Source organism: Anabrus simplex, chromosome 12 (genome assembly GCF_040414725.1).
Source record: "Anabrus simplex isolate iqAnaSimp1 chromosome 12, ASM4041472v1, whole genome shotgun sequence".
Taxonomy (NCBI): domain Eukaryota; kingdom Metazoa; phylum Arthropoda; class Insecta; order Orthoptera; family Tettigoniidae; genus Anabrus; species Anabrus simplex.
Window position 1 is genome coordinate 92,994,189 of NC_090276.1, and position 18,662 is coordinate 93,012,850.

An 18,662-nucleotide genomic window follows, 5' to 3' on the forward strand; every position below is an offset into this window, starting at 1 on the left:
CCCTGCGACCAAAGGCCAGCACGCTAACCATTTAGCCATGGAGCCGGACTCTGGTTCATACATTTTCTGATACTACTGGCACGTAACAAACTGGTACATCATAGCTTTAGAGCTATTTAATCACTACTCTGAGGCACTGATTGGAATGGGCAGTGTGCATATTTAATGGCGCAATGGCACAGCTGTCTGCGGTCTGGTCATACCAGCTCTGGAAATTTGGACTGTTAGATCGGCATCGTAGTACTGTTCGTTAAAAGTGAGAAAATGTGCGGTCTTTCATTTGAGCGAGTATTTTATATGGTAACATTGCTTTTAATCCCTACATTCCTACTGACGTTTTTGTAATGGCCTAAGTTAACTAACTGTAGTTAGGAAAACCACAAAGATAGTCTTTCTTAGAATCCCGTAGCGAAGCACGGGTACATCAGCTAGTACACTATAAATACAAACCTGTTACAAGAGGGTTCTACAACAAGAACTTACCAAGGAGTTCTGGATGCTAATTGTAGAACATTCCGAGTATTTTGTATTAGTATTATGTTGTGAGTAGACAAAATTATCCAGAATCATAGCCAGTACGTATATAAGTCAGTCAGTAGTAATTTACTAAGTTCAGTTGATGTGTAGTGAGTTACCTTACAGAAACTGGGAGTAGATGTTCCACCTAATCAACACTTCAATATTAGACAGAAATATTTATTTCTTGTTGTTATACTAGATTCGAAACTTTTGGTATCGTATTCAGTAAGAGTAAACAAAAATTTCTATTTTGATTTCTATCATATATTGAAGTGTTGATTCCCCCCAATTAATTGAAGCTATTCTCTATATCAGCATGGAACGAAAATCATTAATTATGTAGTGAGTTGTCGTAGATCAGTTGTATCAATACCACCCGGGGAATCAATCGTGAGTTACTGCGTATATTATATGTGTTGTGTTAGCAGAGAAGTGATGATGGTAATAATAATAATAATAATAATAATAATAATAATAATAATAATAATAATAATAATAATAATAATAATAATAATAATAATAATAATAATCGTATGGCCCCACCTCAGGTACCGTGTGCAGACATTTCGATTTGACGCCATCTGGCTGTCTGCTCGTCAATTTCGACGTTCCGTTTTACTCTAGGCCCACTAGATGGCAGACAGAGTAAACCGGATCTCTCTTGGGCGTCTATGGCTAAGATTTAATTAATTTTGTCGGGTAAATACCAAATGTATCACCAGAGATCTTTTACATGCCGAAATCGTACGACATGGATTGTCGAGTGGACTTTTTTCCGCCCTTCAGAAATCCGACTACCTCTGCCAGGTTCGAACCCGCTATTTTGGGATCCGGAGGCCGACAGATCCACAGAGTTGAGTTGAACGAGTTTTATATTGATACCACTCAACGGATCAATTGTAAATTAAGAATTACTGTATACACACTTCTTTGTGTTATTATACGGTATCATATGTGTAATTCATGAAATATATATGAGCTGTCATTGATAGTATCATATCATATCATATCATATCATATCATATCATATCATATCATATCATATCATATCATATCATATCATATCATATCATATCATATCATATCATATCATATCATATCATATCATATCATATCATATCATATCATATCATATCATATCATATCATATCATATCATATCATATCTGTTGGCCGTGGCAGAAATGTAGTCCGTGAGTATAATAATCAGAAACTAACACAATAACGCATTGCTGCATATAGATATTAAATAATAACATATTGCTATGTAGAGTGCGAACTAAACCCATGATACATGCTGTGGAGAGTGTCTACACAATAACATATTGCTATGTAGGATGTAATAGTGTAAGCAGACGGTGTCTGTTCTTTAAACACGCGGCATGTCTCTTCCGGCCTGGTACGTTGCTCAGCACAATCTTTTCTGAACACTGACCTTCCTGTATTTCTACTTACGTTGCAAACCCAGCTATCTTGTTGCCTCCATGCCGTGTCCTTGAGCACTCTTTCTCCTCCCGTTTCATTGTTACCTCCACTGCCGTGTCGCTGTGCACTTTTCTCCTTACGTTTCATTACTATTGTCTGTTCATGAATTCCACTGCCTCGCTACACTTGTTTTCTTTTGTCCACCCACACTTCACCTCCTACTAATTTAATACTTGATCACTCTTATTTCAACTGCAAATAACACACATCCTCCACTGTTCCCTTTTTTTTTTAGTTCCGTTTGGGCCTGCTATGGACCACGTGGTTCTTATCTCTAGCAGCTTTCTTCTTTGACCAGTACTCCTTCATTCTTGCACTGTGAATGTCTTTTCGCTCCTGAGTCCATTTCACACCTCCTCCCGGACGTACTGTTTTTTCTGTTAGTGACTGGAGAGAGTTTGATGTTCTGATCAACGTTCTGTACCTATTCCTGTCATAAATTTCACTGGGAGCAATGTCCAATTCTTGAAGGTCTTTTCTGACGAGTCTTGCCCACTTGGCATTAGTCGCTTTCCCTCTAGAGATGGTGTGAAAGATTCTGGAGGTGAGCCTCTGATTGTCCATTCTCATGACATGACCGTAGAAGTTCAATCTCCTCTTCCTCATAGATGTTGTAATGCTCTCCAATTGTTGGTACAGTTCGTTGTTGTGCCTGATTCTGTACTTGCCTTCTTCTTTAATGGGGCCCATGATTTTTCTCAGGATCTTCCTTTCCTTCAGCTCCAGTTTTCTAAGTTGCCCTTTTCTTACCATGTTTAGGCATTCTGAGGCATATAGTACTGACGGTCTCACTACAGTAGTGTAATGCCTGATTTTGAGGTTAAGGGAGAGGGATTTGGATTTGTACATACTCTTACATAGGTGGTAGGCATTTTCCAATTTGATGCATCTGCTGTTCATGGCCTGATCTTCATTCATGTTTGGGGTTATCCATTCTCCTAGGTATTTGAAGGAGTTAGTCCTTTGTATTGTTTTGTCCCCCAGTGGGATTGATTTGGGTGCATCTTTGATGTTGGTGATAAACTGTGTTTTGTTGATGGCGATCTTCAGCCCTACTTTAGCTGCTATGTGGTCGAGAGAGGATAGTTGATGGATAGCTTCCTCCACACTGGATGCCAGGAGTGTAAGGTCGTCTGCGAAGGCTAAACAGTTGACTGTTAACTTGTCTTTCTTGTAGCCAATTCTCAATCCAGAGTCATCCTGTAGCATTTTCGTCCACTCACGAATGACTTTTTCAAGTAGGCAATTAAAGAGGATTGGAGATAGGCCATCCCCTTGTCTAACACCTGTTTTGATCTCAAATCTCTGGGACAGTTCCCCTCTGAATTTGATTCTGGCAGTAGTGTTGGTAAGAGTTGCTTTCACTAGATTCAAGGTTTTCTTATCTAGTCCCAGTTCAGCGAGTGCCTGGAAGAGTGACTCTCTATCTACTGAATCGTAGGCCTTCTGAAAGTCAACAAATGTTGCCACGTAGGGTGAGGCGCTTAGGTTTTTGTAAGTGATGATGGTTTTGAGGTTCAGGATTTGTTCGGCGCATGACCTTGACTTGCGAAACCCAGCCTGGTACTCTCCGATGCAGGAGTCTAGTTGAGCCTCTACTCTTGTGAGTAATACTTTGGAGAGTATCTTATACGTCACTGATACAAGGGAAATCCCTCTGTAGTTGTTGAGATCTGATTTGTCGCCTTTTTTGTGTAACGGGTGGATGATAGCTGAAGTCCAGTCGCTAGGTAACGCTTCTGTCACCCTTTAGCTTAAACAATTTACTTGCTGCTACTGATTGTTTTTTTTACTTCTTGTCATTACACCTACGTACAGGTTGCTCGACTTCTCCAACATTTCTTTCAGGCTCAAGCTCCTCCCTTTTACCAAGCCACCTCGTGCTTCTGTCTTCTCCCTTTCACTCCGTTTATGTGCACTCGTCACGTCTTGTGGTTCCTCCCCCCCATTCACTCCGTGTTCCTTCCTTTCGTCTCTGGCACCGAACTCCGACCTCAGCTCCTCAATCCTCGTCTTGGACTCTCTCCTCATCTCTTCACTGATAACCTGTATGATCTCATCTACCGTGGTGTCTCCTTCTCGTTGGGAGCTCTTTTCTAATGCCCTATTTTCCTTGGTTTTTCCTTTATTTCCATGCCCGTCTTCACCAACTATACTATCTGCAGTTTGCATTTCTTCTACCCTCTTCCCCATTATCACTTCCTTCTCATTCTGCTCCATTTCACGAAATTGCGTTACTGTCCAATATTTGGTCCATTGACTAATAATTGACCGTTGATGTAGGCTCTTAGCCCTTGCAATCGCGCCCGGACCAAATGTCTTTTCAGGGTGTTTATATTCTTGATCCCATCTCTTCTCATATCTCTTTTAATCCAAATTTTTGCTCCCTGTATATTATCCGCTCGTCCTATCACTATTTCCGCCATCAGGGTGGAAAACAACTTCATTTTTATCGGTCTGTTTCCACGTGCTTTACCTACCCTTCCCACATCGTCAATATCAACTTCGCTAAAATTGATTTTCATCATTTTTTGGACGACTTCCACTACTTTGTATATAGTCAGCACTTTGTCCTCACTTTTTTCCTCCGGGACCCCATATATGAATAAGCATTTATTCCTGCGTTCTTGGTTACCATCTTCTACTACTGACTTCAACTTTACCATCTCTTCCTCCGTCTTCCTTATTTTCGTCTTGAGTGATGTAATTTCTCTCTCGTTATTTTTCACTTTGGTCATTGTTTCCTCCGGTTTTCCCTGTATCCATCGCCTTATATTTTCAAATTCTTTCACTTGTTCCTTCATCACATTTTTAATCTGTTCAAACGGACAAACTTCTTATACAACTTCTTTGACCACTTTTCTTATAACCTCCACGTCTTCCCAGTTCATGTTGCCACTGTGAGTCGGACCGGGATTTGCTTACACGCCCCCTATAATTAACAGTACCGTAATCACCGCTGCCACCTGTATTATCTCACCCATCATTCTCGTTTCTACTTTACCTCCTTCACTCCAGGCTGTTTCCATCTTCCGTCTTCCCTGCCATCTTCCAATAACCACCCGATATTGGTCCACACCAATCATCTTCCTCTTCCTTCCCGTCTTTCTTCCCACTCGCCGCACACACTGCGCTCCCGCTCTACCGGCACTGTCCGCTCCTAACGTCTGCTTCCGTCCGCTGCTTAGGTAAGACTGTCGTTGATAGTAGTGATTGTGTTACTGTATTGTTGAACCTGCACAAACTGTTAACTCTGACTGTACTTTGAAACATTGTGGCAGGACTGTAGTATAGAAACGTAAGCGTGATACATATTCATGTTGAGGTTGTAGTTATCATGGATGAGTCGAAGAGTGATAAAGTACTGTTTAAGTCTTGAAACGTAGCGGAATCATGAACATGCTCTTCGTGGATATCATAGGTCATATCAATCAGTCTACTGAAAAGTCAGTTGGAAAAGCACGGACTTAAAAATCAGAAAGGAAATCAGAAATTTTTATAAAACTCTGAGACTGAACTCATATGAAGTTTACATAGAAAATTACTGGGAGGGAGGAACTTCAATGTCAGGAGAGATAATATGCACTAAAACTCTGTTGACTAACCTAAATACTGTCTTCCAAAGGTTAGACTCACGTTATGCGATCTAGAACAGAGCATGCAGAGTAAATTCAAGCAACAAATTTCAAATCTAGAACAGAATCTAGATAGATGAATCCTCAGTAAAGATAACAGATTGAAGAAAGTAATTCACTTTCACAGAGAACGTAGAAGTCTTCTATGACAATATGGGCAAGAACACTGCAGATGAAGTGTTAGCCCAGATTCATCCTACAGATTCATCTTCAAGCCTACCAGTGAATATCGGACAATTACACCCTAAGGTCATGAATAAGTGTCTTCCTGTCCCCACACACAGGATATACCATGATGCATTCTATTGTCCTCAACCATAAAATATACCATGGTGTATTTTACAGTAGTCACACACAGGATATGCCATGATGTATTCTACTGACCTCATTAACAGGATGCAGCACGGTGTACTCTATTGTCCTCACACACATGATATACCATGGTGCGTTCTACTGTCCTCACACACATGATATACCATAGTGTATTCTATTGTCCTCACACACATGATATACCATGGTGTATTCTAATGTCCTCACACACATGATATACCATGGTGTATTCTATTGTCCTCACACACATGATATACCATGGTTTACTCTATTGTCCTCACACACATGATATACTATGGTGTATTCTAATGTCCTCACACACATGATATACCATGGTGTACTCTATTGTCCTCACACACATGATATACCATGGTGTATTCTAATGTCCTCACACACATGATATACAATGGTGTATCCTCACACACATGATATACCATGGTGTATCCTCACACACATGATATACCATGATGTATTCTACTGTCCTCACACACGATATACCATGGTGTATTCTACTGACCTCATTCACAGGATACATCATGGTGTACTCTATTGTTCTCACACACATGATATACCATGGTGTATCCTACTGTCCTCACACACATGATATACCATGGCGTATTCTATTGTCCTCACACACATGATATACCATGATCAAAAATCAAATCAAAATCTCTTTATTTGCAAATGAGGTGTCTACCTCGGTGGCAAATGGTACACTAAAATACATTATTGTCAAGCACTAAATTTTAAATTAACAGGATACGAAGAAAATTTTCCTAGAATACAATATTATACAATTTACGCTAATAATGTTTTCTATTAAACACACACATCATCCTGATCATGATGTATTCTACTCTCCTCACACACATGATATACCAAGGTGTATTCTACTGACCTCATTCACAGGATACAGCATGGTGTACTCTATTGTCCTCACATACATGATATACCATAGTGTATTCTACTGACCTCACTCACAGGATACAGCATGGTGTACTATTGTCCTCACGTACATGATATACCATGGTGTATTCTACTGTCCTCACACACAAGATATACCAGGGTGTATTCCACCTCTCCCACTCCCTACTGGAGTACTTGAATGCATAGAACATTCGTTTGTGAAGTACATACCTCTCCTCACCAGAGCTCCCACGGTCGCCCTTCGCAAATCACGGGATTTTCTTTTCTGAAATAGAGGAGAAATTAATGTGAAACTTGGAAGGTTAAATATTGACAACAATTGCCATATATAAATATCCCTTACTATTGCAGAAGAAATTAGAATAAGTTAATCCTTTCTTAGCCGGCTGTGCATGAATTTAAAGAATACGTTAAAATTTCCATGTACAGTATTTCCTTACTATATTCTATGCTTATTGCTGCCGGGCTGAGTGGCTCAGACGGGTAAGGCGCGGGCCTTCTTACCCCAACTTGGCAGGTTCGATCCTAGCTCAGTCTGGTGGCATTGAAGGTGTTCAAATACGTCAGTCTCGTGTTGGTGGATTTACTGGCAACGTAAAAGAACTCCTGCGGGACTAAATTTCGGCACCTCGGTGTCTCCGAAAACCGTAAAAGAATAGTTAGCGGGACGTAAAGCAAATACCATTATTATTATTATTATTATTATTATTATTACATTAATTGCTATGTTCTAAAATCATCCGCATATGGAACAAGCCAAATATTAAATGATCCGATGGTAGGAGGTATGTCCATGACCTATGTTCTTCGACGTTGTGAGTTCAGGTATCTAGTACTTCTCAGTATGTCACACTGATATTCATTAAGAATTCCAGTTCCATATCTTCAAATGTTACTGACCTAATGCAGAGTTCATTATGATTTATATCATATTAGATGTGTGAATTACTCTTTGACCTACATCTTGTTAAGATTGTGACTAACTCTTTAACTTATTCCTTGCTACGATAGTGAATTACGGTACTTTTGTTTAGGAGTAGGATGTTTTCCCATTTGATCGGTGTGAAAGACAGGCAAGGGTTATCAGTTAGCAGTACCAGTTAGGGAAGCTACCTCAAATTAAGTCCAAACAATTATAAACTACCATGCTCAATATTAGTACCCCGACTGGTAGGAGTCATGATTTAGCTAAAATTCTGCAATGCCAACATATTGATGTTGCATGCCTCCATGTTATCAAATGGACAGGCCAGAAATCCAAGGAACAAGGAAAGGGTTACAAGTTGATCTATGAAGGCACAGACAACCTATCGACGCACCCATATACCTGAAGTCCAGAGGCACAGTGATCGCCTGATGACTATCACAATCGTCACACCTCACCAGTGATCTTTGCCTACACACCTAAAACCAGACTTAATGACAACGTAAAGAATGTGTTTTAGAACGAAAGTCAAACTCTGCCAAACCTGAAGAAGACCTCTAATTTCTCTTTAGAGATCGAAATCGTAATTTGGTTAGAACTCAGGATGGATAGCAGTGCCATGGTAACCATGGTTATGGGTACCACAAGGGAAATGCACTCAGAATACTAGAATTTGCAAAAGCAAATGATCATGTAATCCCCAACACTTTTTTCAAGTAGTCAGCTAATACTTATACCAGCAATGAGTCATCCTGATTTTATTCTTGTGGAAAGATGCGATATTTCCACCTAACACGAAGATTACATCATCTTATTCCACAACACAAGCTGCTTGCTACAGAATTCACAAGCATGTGGTGGGCACCATAAGACCTCCATAAAAAGTTCAAATGTCAGATGTTGCGGGCTATGAAAGAACATTTCGCAGGACATTCACACTCACATCTAAAAACCCTCCTCCATTCACAACATCTGCTCAAGACTCTGCATTTCTGACATCACCACTGCCACACTGCCAGATATATTCCTGGCGTGACAAAACCAGCCGGCTTGCTTGTCGACTGAACAGGTGCAAGAGAAGAAATAATAATAATAATAATAATAATAATAATAATAATAATAATAATAATAATAATAATAATAATAATAATAATGCTATTTGCTTAACGTCCACCAACTACTTTTATGGTTTTCGTAGACGCCGATGTGCCGGAAGTTTGTCCCGCAGGGGTTCTTTTACGTGCCAGTAAATCTACCGATACGAGGCTGATGTATTTGAGCACCTTCAAATACCACCAGACTGAGCCAGGATCGAACTGTCAAGTTGGGGTCAGAAGGTCAGCGCCTCAACCGTCTGAGCCACTCAGCCCGACAAGAGAAGAAATAACATAAACCAACGTTAATTGATAGATTCATGAGGGAGCCAAATAAGAAGCCGAAAACGCTGCAGTTGAGATGGGGCAGAACTATATCGGAACCTACATAATCATCTGAAAACGAGTGAAAACAAGACAAACATCTACCATTTTACCAAGAAATTAAGGAAGATTCCAAAAGGCTTTGAGTAATACATGTGACTCAATGACAAGATCAGCAAGAAACTTCAGGAATAGCAAAACAATTTCGACGAGATCTTCAACATTGACTTCCTTCACCCTCCAATCCAGAAAGGCACACTCGGAAAAATCCCATCTGTTATTAGAATGGAAGTCACCGGTGCAGTGCAAGATCCCTGGACTCGTTGATCTGTGTGTTGTATTGGAAACTGAGTGAACTGCAAGATGCGGTGATTCCTTGCCTGAACGAGTTCCACAGTGTCATAAAGGACAGAAAGTATGTTTGCACTGATTGGTCAACAAGCATAACAATCCCGATTAACAAGACCAGACAACTGTGCCAGCTATCGATGCATATGCCTCTGGGCACATACTGTCAGGATTCTTGACAGCATTATCGATCAGCGAATACACACCATACTCAACTCATTGTCAATCGGTGTGATTTTGATAAGGGATCTGGAATGACTAATGCCAATTTTCAGGCTGCCGGCTACTGGAGAAACCCCAGGAAAATAATCCAATCACCGCCCATGGCATTACTCAATCAAGAGAAGGCTTTAGACCATGTCCCATACTAGGTGATGTACTGTAGTATGCTCTCTGTGAATATCCTATGCCCAAGACAATAGTCGAAAATGCTCTACAAGAATGCCAGAAGCTGTGTACGATACTCGGCTTGACTTTCTGACAGTTTTTGAGTGACAGTTGAAGTACATACCATGGAGAGGAAGAAATGCGCTGGACCTTGTTCTGAATTAGTGATATCATGCTTGCAGCTACAGCAAGAAACGAATTACAGAGGCAAGTTCAGTCTTACAACGACCACCTCAGGTATTATAGACTCCACCTCATCTTCCCCAAAATTAAATTAATCCTGGAACCCTTCAAATAATGGGATAATTCTTCTGACATGTGGATATTTTCCAATATAATGGCTACCATCACCATATTCTGGTAACATCTGTAGTGACATGCAAGCAAGAGTTAATGCAGCCTGGATATAGTGGCAGGAGGTTAGTGATGTACTCTGCGACAGACAAATGCCAAGCGAGCTCTAATCAATGGTCTACAGGTCATTCGCCCTGTTTCATTGCAAGGCACCAAGTGTTGGGCAGTAACGGCAGATGCTGTGACGCAGAAGCTGACATCGACAGAGGTGTACAACTGAGGTTTTATTTTATATCATATTAGTAGCATATGTAGAAAATGAAGTCACATTTCAGACCTCAGGCTGGGGTCACTTTACCATATATTACATTAGTATTGCTACTTCCTCATTTGCTATTGACCTCATATTGGGTTCACTTCACCTTGTTTCATGTTAGGACTGTGACTGCTATTTTATTCTGGCCTTTTCCTTCCTCCTATTAGGAGGGATTATTAACCACTGTCCGTTCCTGTGGTGGTTGGTAGCGGCACTAGTTGCAAGGAAATGGAGATATAAACATATGGCATTGTGACCATATCATAAAACTGTGCCCACTCAGCAAGACATCGATTCACTGAGGTAGCAGAAGGTATCCAGTGATATCTGGTACACAGGTACTCCAGTTAGCGTACACTGCTACACTGCTGGGCGGTGGTGATACCTCCAATTCAAACCACTAATGTAGAATGAGGCTAGTTTGGGGCCATGAAATGAAAGCGTATTGACTGTCATGTTCCTCGAATCAGGCCTAGAGTGGCATTGCGCATTTTCATGTGGGAATTGGCCACCACCGTCAGAGAACACTGTTGACACGAACAGATGGACTTGGTTCCCAATAACATCATGGTACTGAATAGCTATTAGACATTGCCCAGATTCCCCCAACAACCTGACCATGCAACGATGACACAACTTCCGATGGAGATCAGCATACACAGCCGTCTAAGTGAAGAACCAGAAATTTGGATCCATTGTACCAGACAACCTTTCACCAATCACCTACAGTCCACCACAGAAAGACGTAATGGTAATTATTTTTTGACCACCTCATTCGCTGCTTTCAGTGCAGTGCAGTTACCATTGGGGAACATCTGAGGCATCGACTTCAATGAACTGGGAGACGTTGGCCTGGTCATCGCTGTTGTACCTGCCAGCGATTTCTCGAAGTGTGACAGTCCCGCTCGCCTCTGGTATCAGTGAGCTGTTGTCAACACACAGCCGGACGACGCGCCGTTGTTTGCCCATCGTTGTACCACTTCTGATACCTGCCCACAACAACGACAGGAAAGCATACACGCGTGCTGTTTCAGAGCCGCTGCTACCAACGTGCCGTGCCTCTATCAAAGCTGTGGAGACCAGCAGATTTCCCCATTCTGACACCGGATGCAATAGTAACAGCCTGTCCTAAAGTACCCTTCTCCATGTCATTGTGGTCGTAATGACATGACTTATCTGCTCGTGAGCTGGAGGAATCCAACCCAGGGACAACTACGCTGATCATTCAGCCAAGGTCGTCTCTCAAGCACAAGACGTCCAACTCATTTCCCTTGCCTACGATTCTTCCGTCCCTTAATAACAACCATCGAGGTCCTTTTTAAAGCTTTAATTGGACGTAACAAATCATGGGAAGATCATGCTCTCCTTATATTGAAAACTCTGCAGGGAATCTCACCCTAATTCAACAATAACTCATGGGTTTACATGCAAACCACATAAAGTAAACAACTTTACTCCTGAGGAAGAAACGGTTGAAGGATTTCAGTAATTCATTGCCAATTAAATTCTCTGAAAATAAAATTTTGCAATGGGTTCTTTAGAATATCAACAATAGCACTGTACTAATGTTTTTAAACATTTCTTGAGACTTAGAAAGAAAATTAAAGGTAAAAAACTCAATAAACTAAATGACCATGAAGACATCACCAGTAAACAGAGCAGGAAAGTATCAAATCTGGGGGTACAAACATGTCAATACCTTAAAAACTGACAAGCATGCTTTACTTATATAGTAATTTAGGGATATCTCGACACGCTAAGCAAAAACCTGTAATTTTGATCATGCTTTATTTGTAAAATATTTCAATTATTTCCCAGGTGATTTTGTACACAGTTAGTTTATGTTTTCTATTATTTATGGAAAAAATAACATTTCATAACCTGTTAAACTATCAAATAAATAAAGGATGCAATAATGTCCACTTCTCCCGCACTTAGGGAGAACCTGATACTAGGTAGGACCTCCGAATAGTTACGTAACCATTGTACACAATGGGTACATATAAACTGCTCATCGTTTCCATTTTCCACACACATCTCGTGGAACCATTTCCTGCATTCCCCACTACATTGGACCCATGCCTCATTACGGTTGTCGTCACATACTGCGCAGTAATTCTCAGAGCAAAGAAGGCTGCTTGAGAAACTAGCTTCCCCGTTGCGCACGCCGCGTTCTCGTTGTTGTCCTTCGATTTGAAGGATTCTTTTCATTTTAGCGTTTCCTATTCTTTAAATTTTCCCGATAATCCTGTGAAGTCACCGTGGCGGATGGGAGGGGAACCAACACATCCCTATTCACACAGCTTATGCCTTATCAAGCACATCTGGATCTTTTCAGTACGTTGAGTGTCCGTCGATTATGAACCGAATCCTGCCCTAAGGTTTGTAACGGTTTAGGTGATCAAGGAATAATGATTCGGACATTTTAACAACTGATCCAGTGGGCATTCCTTTTAAGTGTATCTTTGCCTTACCCCTTTCATTATAACAAAAGGTGGGATAGCATATTCAATAGCATTGCCACACACCATTACTGTTACCGTAGATCCCTTTTCTGCCGTGGTGCTCTGAAACACGTTTTTATTCCTTTTTCACTAATAATCCTCCCTTCCTTAAATATTAGCTGAACACCAGTTTCATTGACATTCAAAACATTACCAGGCTCTTGAAAAACCCAGTCATATCCAACCATTGCCTTTTGGTTTTTAAATATACTTCTTAACACCATTCCTCTGAGTGAACCTAAAAGCCAGTTCTCGTGAGTCGGTCACTGTTCGCCCAAACCCTTTAGAATTGAGATGAAAAAGGTTGACTAACTGGTCCTCCATAGCTTTGTCAATTGTTGCTCCTTTTTCCAGTTTTCTATTGGTAAATTATACCACATTGTATTCTGGATCTGAGTGTATTCCTTGGAATACTGAAATACTTCGCAGCTGCTGCTAAAGTAGTTCCATTTTCTTTCACGTCCTTAATAACAGCAGCCATATCTTCTGCATTCCATCGTCCAAGCAAACTTTTGTACACATATTTCCGTGGCATCCTCCACCTATAACCATTTGGATGCAAAACTACTGTATTAATGCGAAACTTCTACTTTATCATCAGTCTCCAACCTTCGTAATTTGAATTTAATTTAACACTACAAACATAATTATAAAAATATCGCATTACAAAAATATTATACATATCCTAATACACTACATTGTCATCATTTATTACTCCTACTAAACTGTAGAATTAACGCACCATTAAACCATGTCCCCAAAAATGTATCCCGGCTTGCCGTGTCTAGATCTCCCCGAGTTTCATTGGCAGGCAAGAGTTCGCAACAGTTACCAAGCTGAAGGTTTGGCGATTTGGAAATGACATCACCGCTTCTTCGAAACTTGCTTAGTGCGCCTAACCTAAAACATTATCTTAAAAATATCGCATATCTACCTATTTCGTTACACAACCTACGCATCATATTATAGCAAGTTACTTTTAAATCATATATCACTTACTTACTCATCTTCAATTGTTCATATGCTTTGTATTCATAGTGATAATCTTCAGCGAACAGGGTGACCATGAGCACAAAGCCATACGGCTCCAGTAAATGTAGTTGCAAGTTTGACCTGTGCAGTACTGTAGTTACCAGAGGCGCTAAGCTTAAAAGTGTCGAGTTCTCCCTCATGTCGGGATCTCCCTAAGTTACTTTAAATGCACAAAGTAATTGCCAATAAAATCAATTTTCTTGATGCTACTTACCCGTGCAACGGACGGGTGGAGGAACCTGATGGAGAGAAAAGAAGTTTAATTACACGCAAGTCTTTATCGTGATATAGTGTTTAGGCTTTCGTCATGTGAAGAAAACAAGGTGAAAGTACTTATAGTTTACTGATAAGTTACTCCGAATCTTCATAAGATAATCTTGCCTGTTCACAACGGCGAAACACAAGTAATTTCACCTTATTTTCCTGACACAGCAAAAGCCCAGAAACTACTAGCTTATCAAGTCTATGGTTGGAAATCGACAGTTCATTATTTGATTTCAGATTCATATCACAGTTTCCCTAAAAATGTTCGTTAATGTGCTGAACTCTGCTATTACAGCTACACTTGTACAGCTATACAACTCATTTCACACAGACATGGTTAGCTCATGGTTAGCTCAGTGGTTTAGTTGTTGGCTTCCACCCAGAAAGCTGCGTTTCGAGTCCCGGTCAACATCTGGGCGAGATTTCCATCTCAGAAATCACGTGGCATTAGGAGGGCATCTGGCCTAAAACCCCTGGTAAAAACGAAAATGAGCCAGGAAGCTTAGTAACTGCAGAAAAAACTGGGATAAGCTGATGAGTTGAAGGGACACATATGTTTCCTTTCAAAAGTCTTTCTATCCCTCGGTTTTAGCCAGTTTTTTATTACCATCGTTTCAAAAAGTGGTAATTCAAAGTCCCTGGTAGCTTTTGGTACTCCTCTCATTTGTTTAAGTAGAACAATGCATCTTCATTAACAAAGTATAAATTTAAGGTGGCCACACACAAAACACATATTTCGTTATATTGCATTCTACAGTACCTACGTTAATTTCTCTAGAGTTTTATAACCTTCAAGCTAACACAGTTTGTACCTGATATGGCACAAACATTGTATTCATTATTTATAAGAATTTGATTTGTTGCTGTTTACACTATGATGTTCTAGATGGTCTAGTTCCCACATATTAAAACCAAACTGCAGGGAATTTTAAGAAAACCAGCCGCTAATGTAGGCTATGTGGAATGTTCCCTAATATTTGTGTTTGAATCTGTTAAAAATAACACGTTCGAAATGAAATTATATTCTAACGTCCTTCAGATTCAGGTTGAACAAATTATCAAAATTACTATTTTAAGAGTGTCGAAAGGTACTGGAGCTTGAATAAATGAAAATGATCGAAATTTAATTTATGGTAAACTGCTTGCAAAAATTAAGTACATTTCTCAATCACATAACTACTAGGATCTCATCAGAAACACAACTCCTACCTTGGTAGCTGTTTTGTCTTTCTTAACCTTATTTTGGGCTCTCGGAAACCTCCTCTTTGGCTTTACATCTGGGCTGGGCTTTTTACATATTTTTGTACGTGAAGTTGTTCCACATTTTTCACCGATTCTTCCATAATATTCCCAGGGATGATTATTTGTCGTCCAGAATTTAAATGAATCACGTAATACATTACTGATAATTTTAGTGTTATGAGATAAACACAGGTGGTTTTGGGGGATCATAACGAAATGGTGCCATTCAATGATCGTTATTGTGTTGTGTCCCTCGATTCGAACACCTGAAAAGTATATCAGGAGCAGTCAGATATTCAAAGTTGGGTTACACTGTTTGTGCGACATAAAAAGGGAGACCTGCTTTGACTTTGTATGCACCTAATTCTCCTTTAGCTTTTGCGCTGATACCTACACCAACTAGACTCTCCTACTGAATGGAAAAACCTTTCCTTGCTACAAGATGATAAATAGTGGCCCATATGGCATTTTCACTTTTGTCTGCACTTTCAGTATTTTCTATAAGAGCTATTCCAATTATTTCAATTTTTATGTTAGTGATTTTGCCTCTGCAACAAAGTTCTTTGTCCGTAGCCAGTTTTCACAATGCCTTACCTAAGCATTTCTGAAAGCGTCCAATAAATTCCATTTTAGCTGTAGCTTTTGCTGTCACCACCACAATAGTATGTTGCAGTTGTCTTGCCTCCTGAGAATGGATGGAAATTATAACTGCACCGACAGGATCCATGTTAGGAGAACTACTTCGTGCTGGACTATCTTCATCATCTCGAGTGTGTTTTCTCGGATAAAACTTTTGTGCCTAACACCGAGATGAGGAGAAAAAACAGCTGCCATCCACACTAACACCACATTCACCTTTACAAGTCAGTTCTTTAACCTCATCTGGTGCATTTTTAATTGATTCTTCAGCAATTTTTCTAACTACTCTACTTAGCATTTATTGTGTGGTTATGCAAAGCATTGGCGTATTCATAGCTGACAGCCACCATCTACTTGCTTCGTACCACACACCATTGCATTGTTTCCTTCAAAAGGTAGGCTTGTTTGGGAGAGGTATGAATGTAGTCTGTCAAGTGTCCACAGAACTTTCAACACAAAGCCAGTTTTTGCATACTCTCAGATATGTTAGAATTAGTGCAAGCTATAAGAGCCAGTGCGTTTTGAAGTAACAGGACATAAAATAAAATATAATAGCTACTATTGTTACCTTGTTCACTTGATTCTTCTCTATTTACACTGACTTAATCAGTATTACCTTTTGCTCTTTTGGAAACTTTCTTGATCTAAAAAAGCACACAAGGTTTTGCTTTACTAAAACACCATATTTCGTGGAAACAAAACATACTACATTCAAAGAAGTTGAGAACTAGCTTCGAGCTAAAACTTAGCGGACATTTAAAAAATAAATCACTTACTATTGGAAAAACACCATATTTCTTTAAATACATGTGATATGACCGCTGTCAGTCAAAACGGTCACACCCCCAAAGACTAAATAATGTATTCATTCATGGAATATCAAGATATATTTTAAAACTATGAGAAATTTCCTAACAGATAAATTTGAAAACATTGAAAGGTGGAGAAATTTGCTTGCCCTGCTTACAATAAACAAACAAAACAAATTAAACAAAAATACACTATAGACAATACGTGCCGCTTTGTGAGATATCGCAAGACATTGATTTCCAGCACACCTAGCGGTCAGGCCTTGCATTAGGAAGACGGAGTGTAGTAGTGAAACCGATCAGCTGGTGTTGTGCGAAATTTTGTTCTTGGATTTGCGTTAAGATGGTGGTGGTGGTGATTTTTGTTTGAAGGGGAAGTATAACTAGGTAATCATCCTCTCTGAACAAAATGAATAGAAAATACACTTAACATTTAAAAAATATTTATTCAACGAAGGAATTTGGAAACTAAGTACAAAATAAAATTTAGAAAATATTAAATTAAGCCGAAAAATCGCTAACGAATCAAAAGGGAACGTGAGTTCCCTGAGTAAAAGAACATTACATACCCTTGATAAGTCCACTGTCGCACATAAAGCGGATGACGAGATCAGCAGTTGTCGCGTCATCGGCTAATATGCGTTCGAGTGTTTCCTGTAGGCCGAGGCCTCTCAAACGCTCAAAATTTCACGCGTGCATATCGAGGCGCAGAGACTGCATGCACTGTGCATCGTCCCGACTCGACTCGACTCGGCTTGACTCGGATGGTGTCGTGCGCTGAGAGCGACGAAGCGTTCGGTGATAGATGGTTTGTTTATTAGTGAAACAGATAAGCGCAAGACAACAACATAATAATGGAGCAACCTGTTTCAAAGAAAGCAAAGACTTCCGAAAGTCCATTAAATCGACCTGGGAACTTTCGTATTTCTTTGTCAGCCAAATGTTTAATCCGTGCGACAATAATTATGTTATAAGTTAATCAAAAAGATCTATTTTACAATACAAAGGCTTTGCTCAAATTCTACTAGAATTTGTCGAAAGAAGATTTTCCCAAGCTGCATCGAGAAGCAGCTAAGATTATTTCCATGTTTCGTTCCACAAGCATATGTGAAAGTTATTTTTCTGTTTTGACTTGTACGAAAACTAGATTGCGTGCGAGTATTTCTGATTGTAATTTAAAGAACGCTCTCAGAATTACTGTCAATCGATCCCTTGTTCCAGACATTACCGGTATAATTGCAAAGGCTAGAGAAGATAAATTGTCTGCTCAAACCGAATTGAAAGAAGAGTGTAACACCGGTAACATTGTCCCATACAACAGTGTCACGGCTCATCGCACATAAACGTTTCGCAGTGAGGGGAGAATGAGCGGGGAAGGTGGAGAAGGCGAAGACAGGCCGAACAGGTGAAACAGGTGTAGGGGAAGTGAAGTGGGGGTTTACACTCTGGTCAACCTAGTGAAGTCGTCTCCTGCACCTTGCACCCGTGCACTGCACGGCGCATGCACCCTGAGAGGCCCTGCTGTAGGCCGAGGCTGCGTCTTAGGCCAGAGAGATCGGCACACTCTGTGAGGATGTGGGCCACGGTGC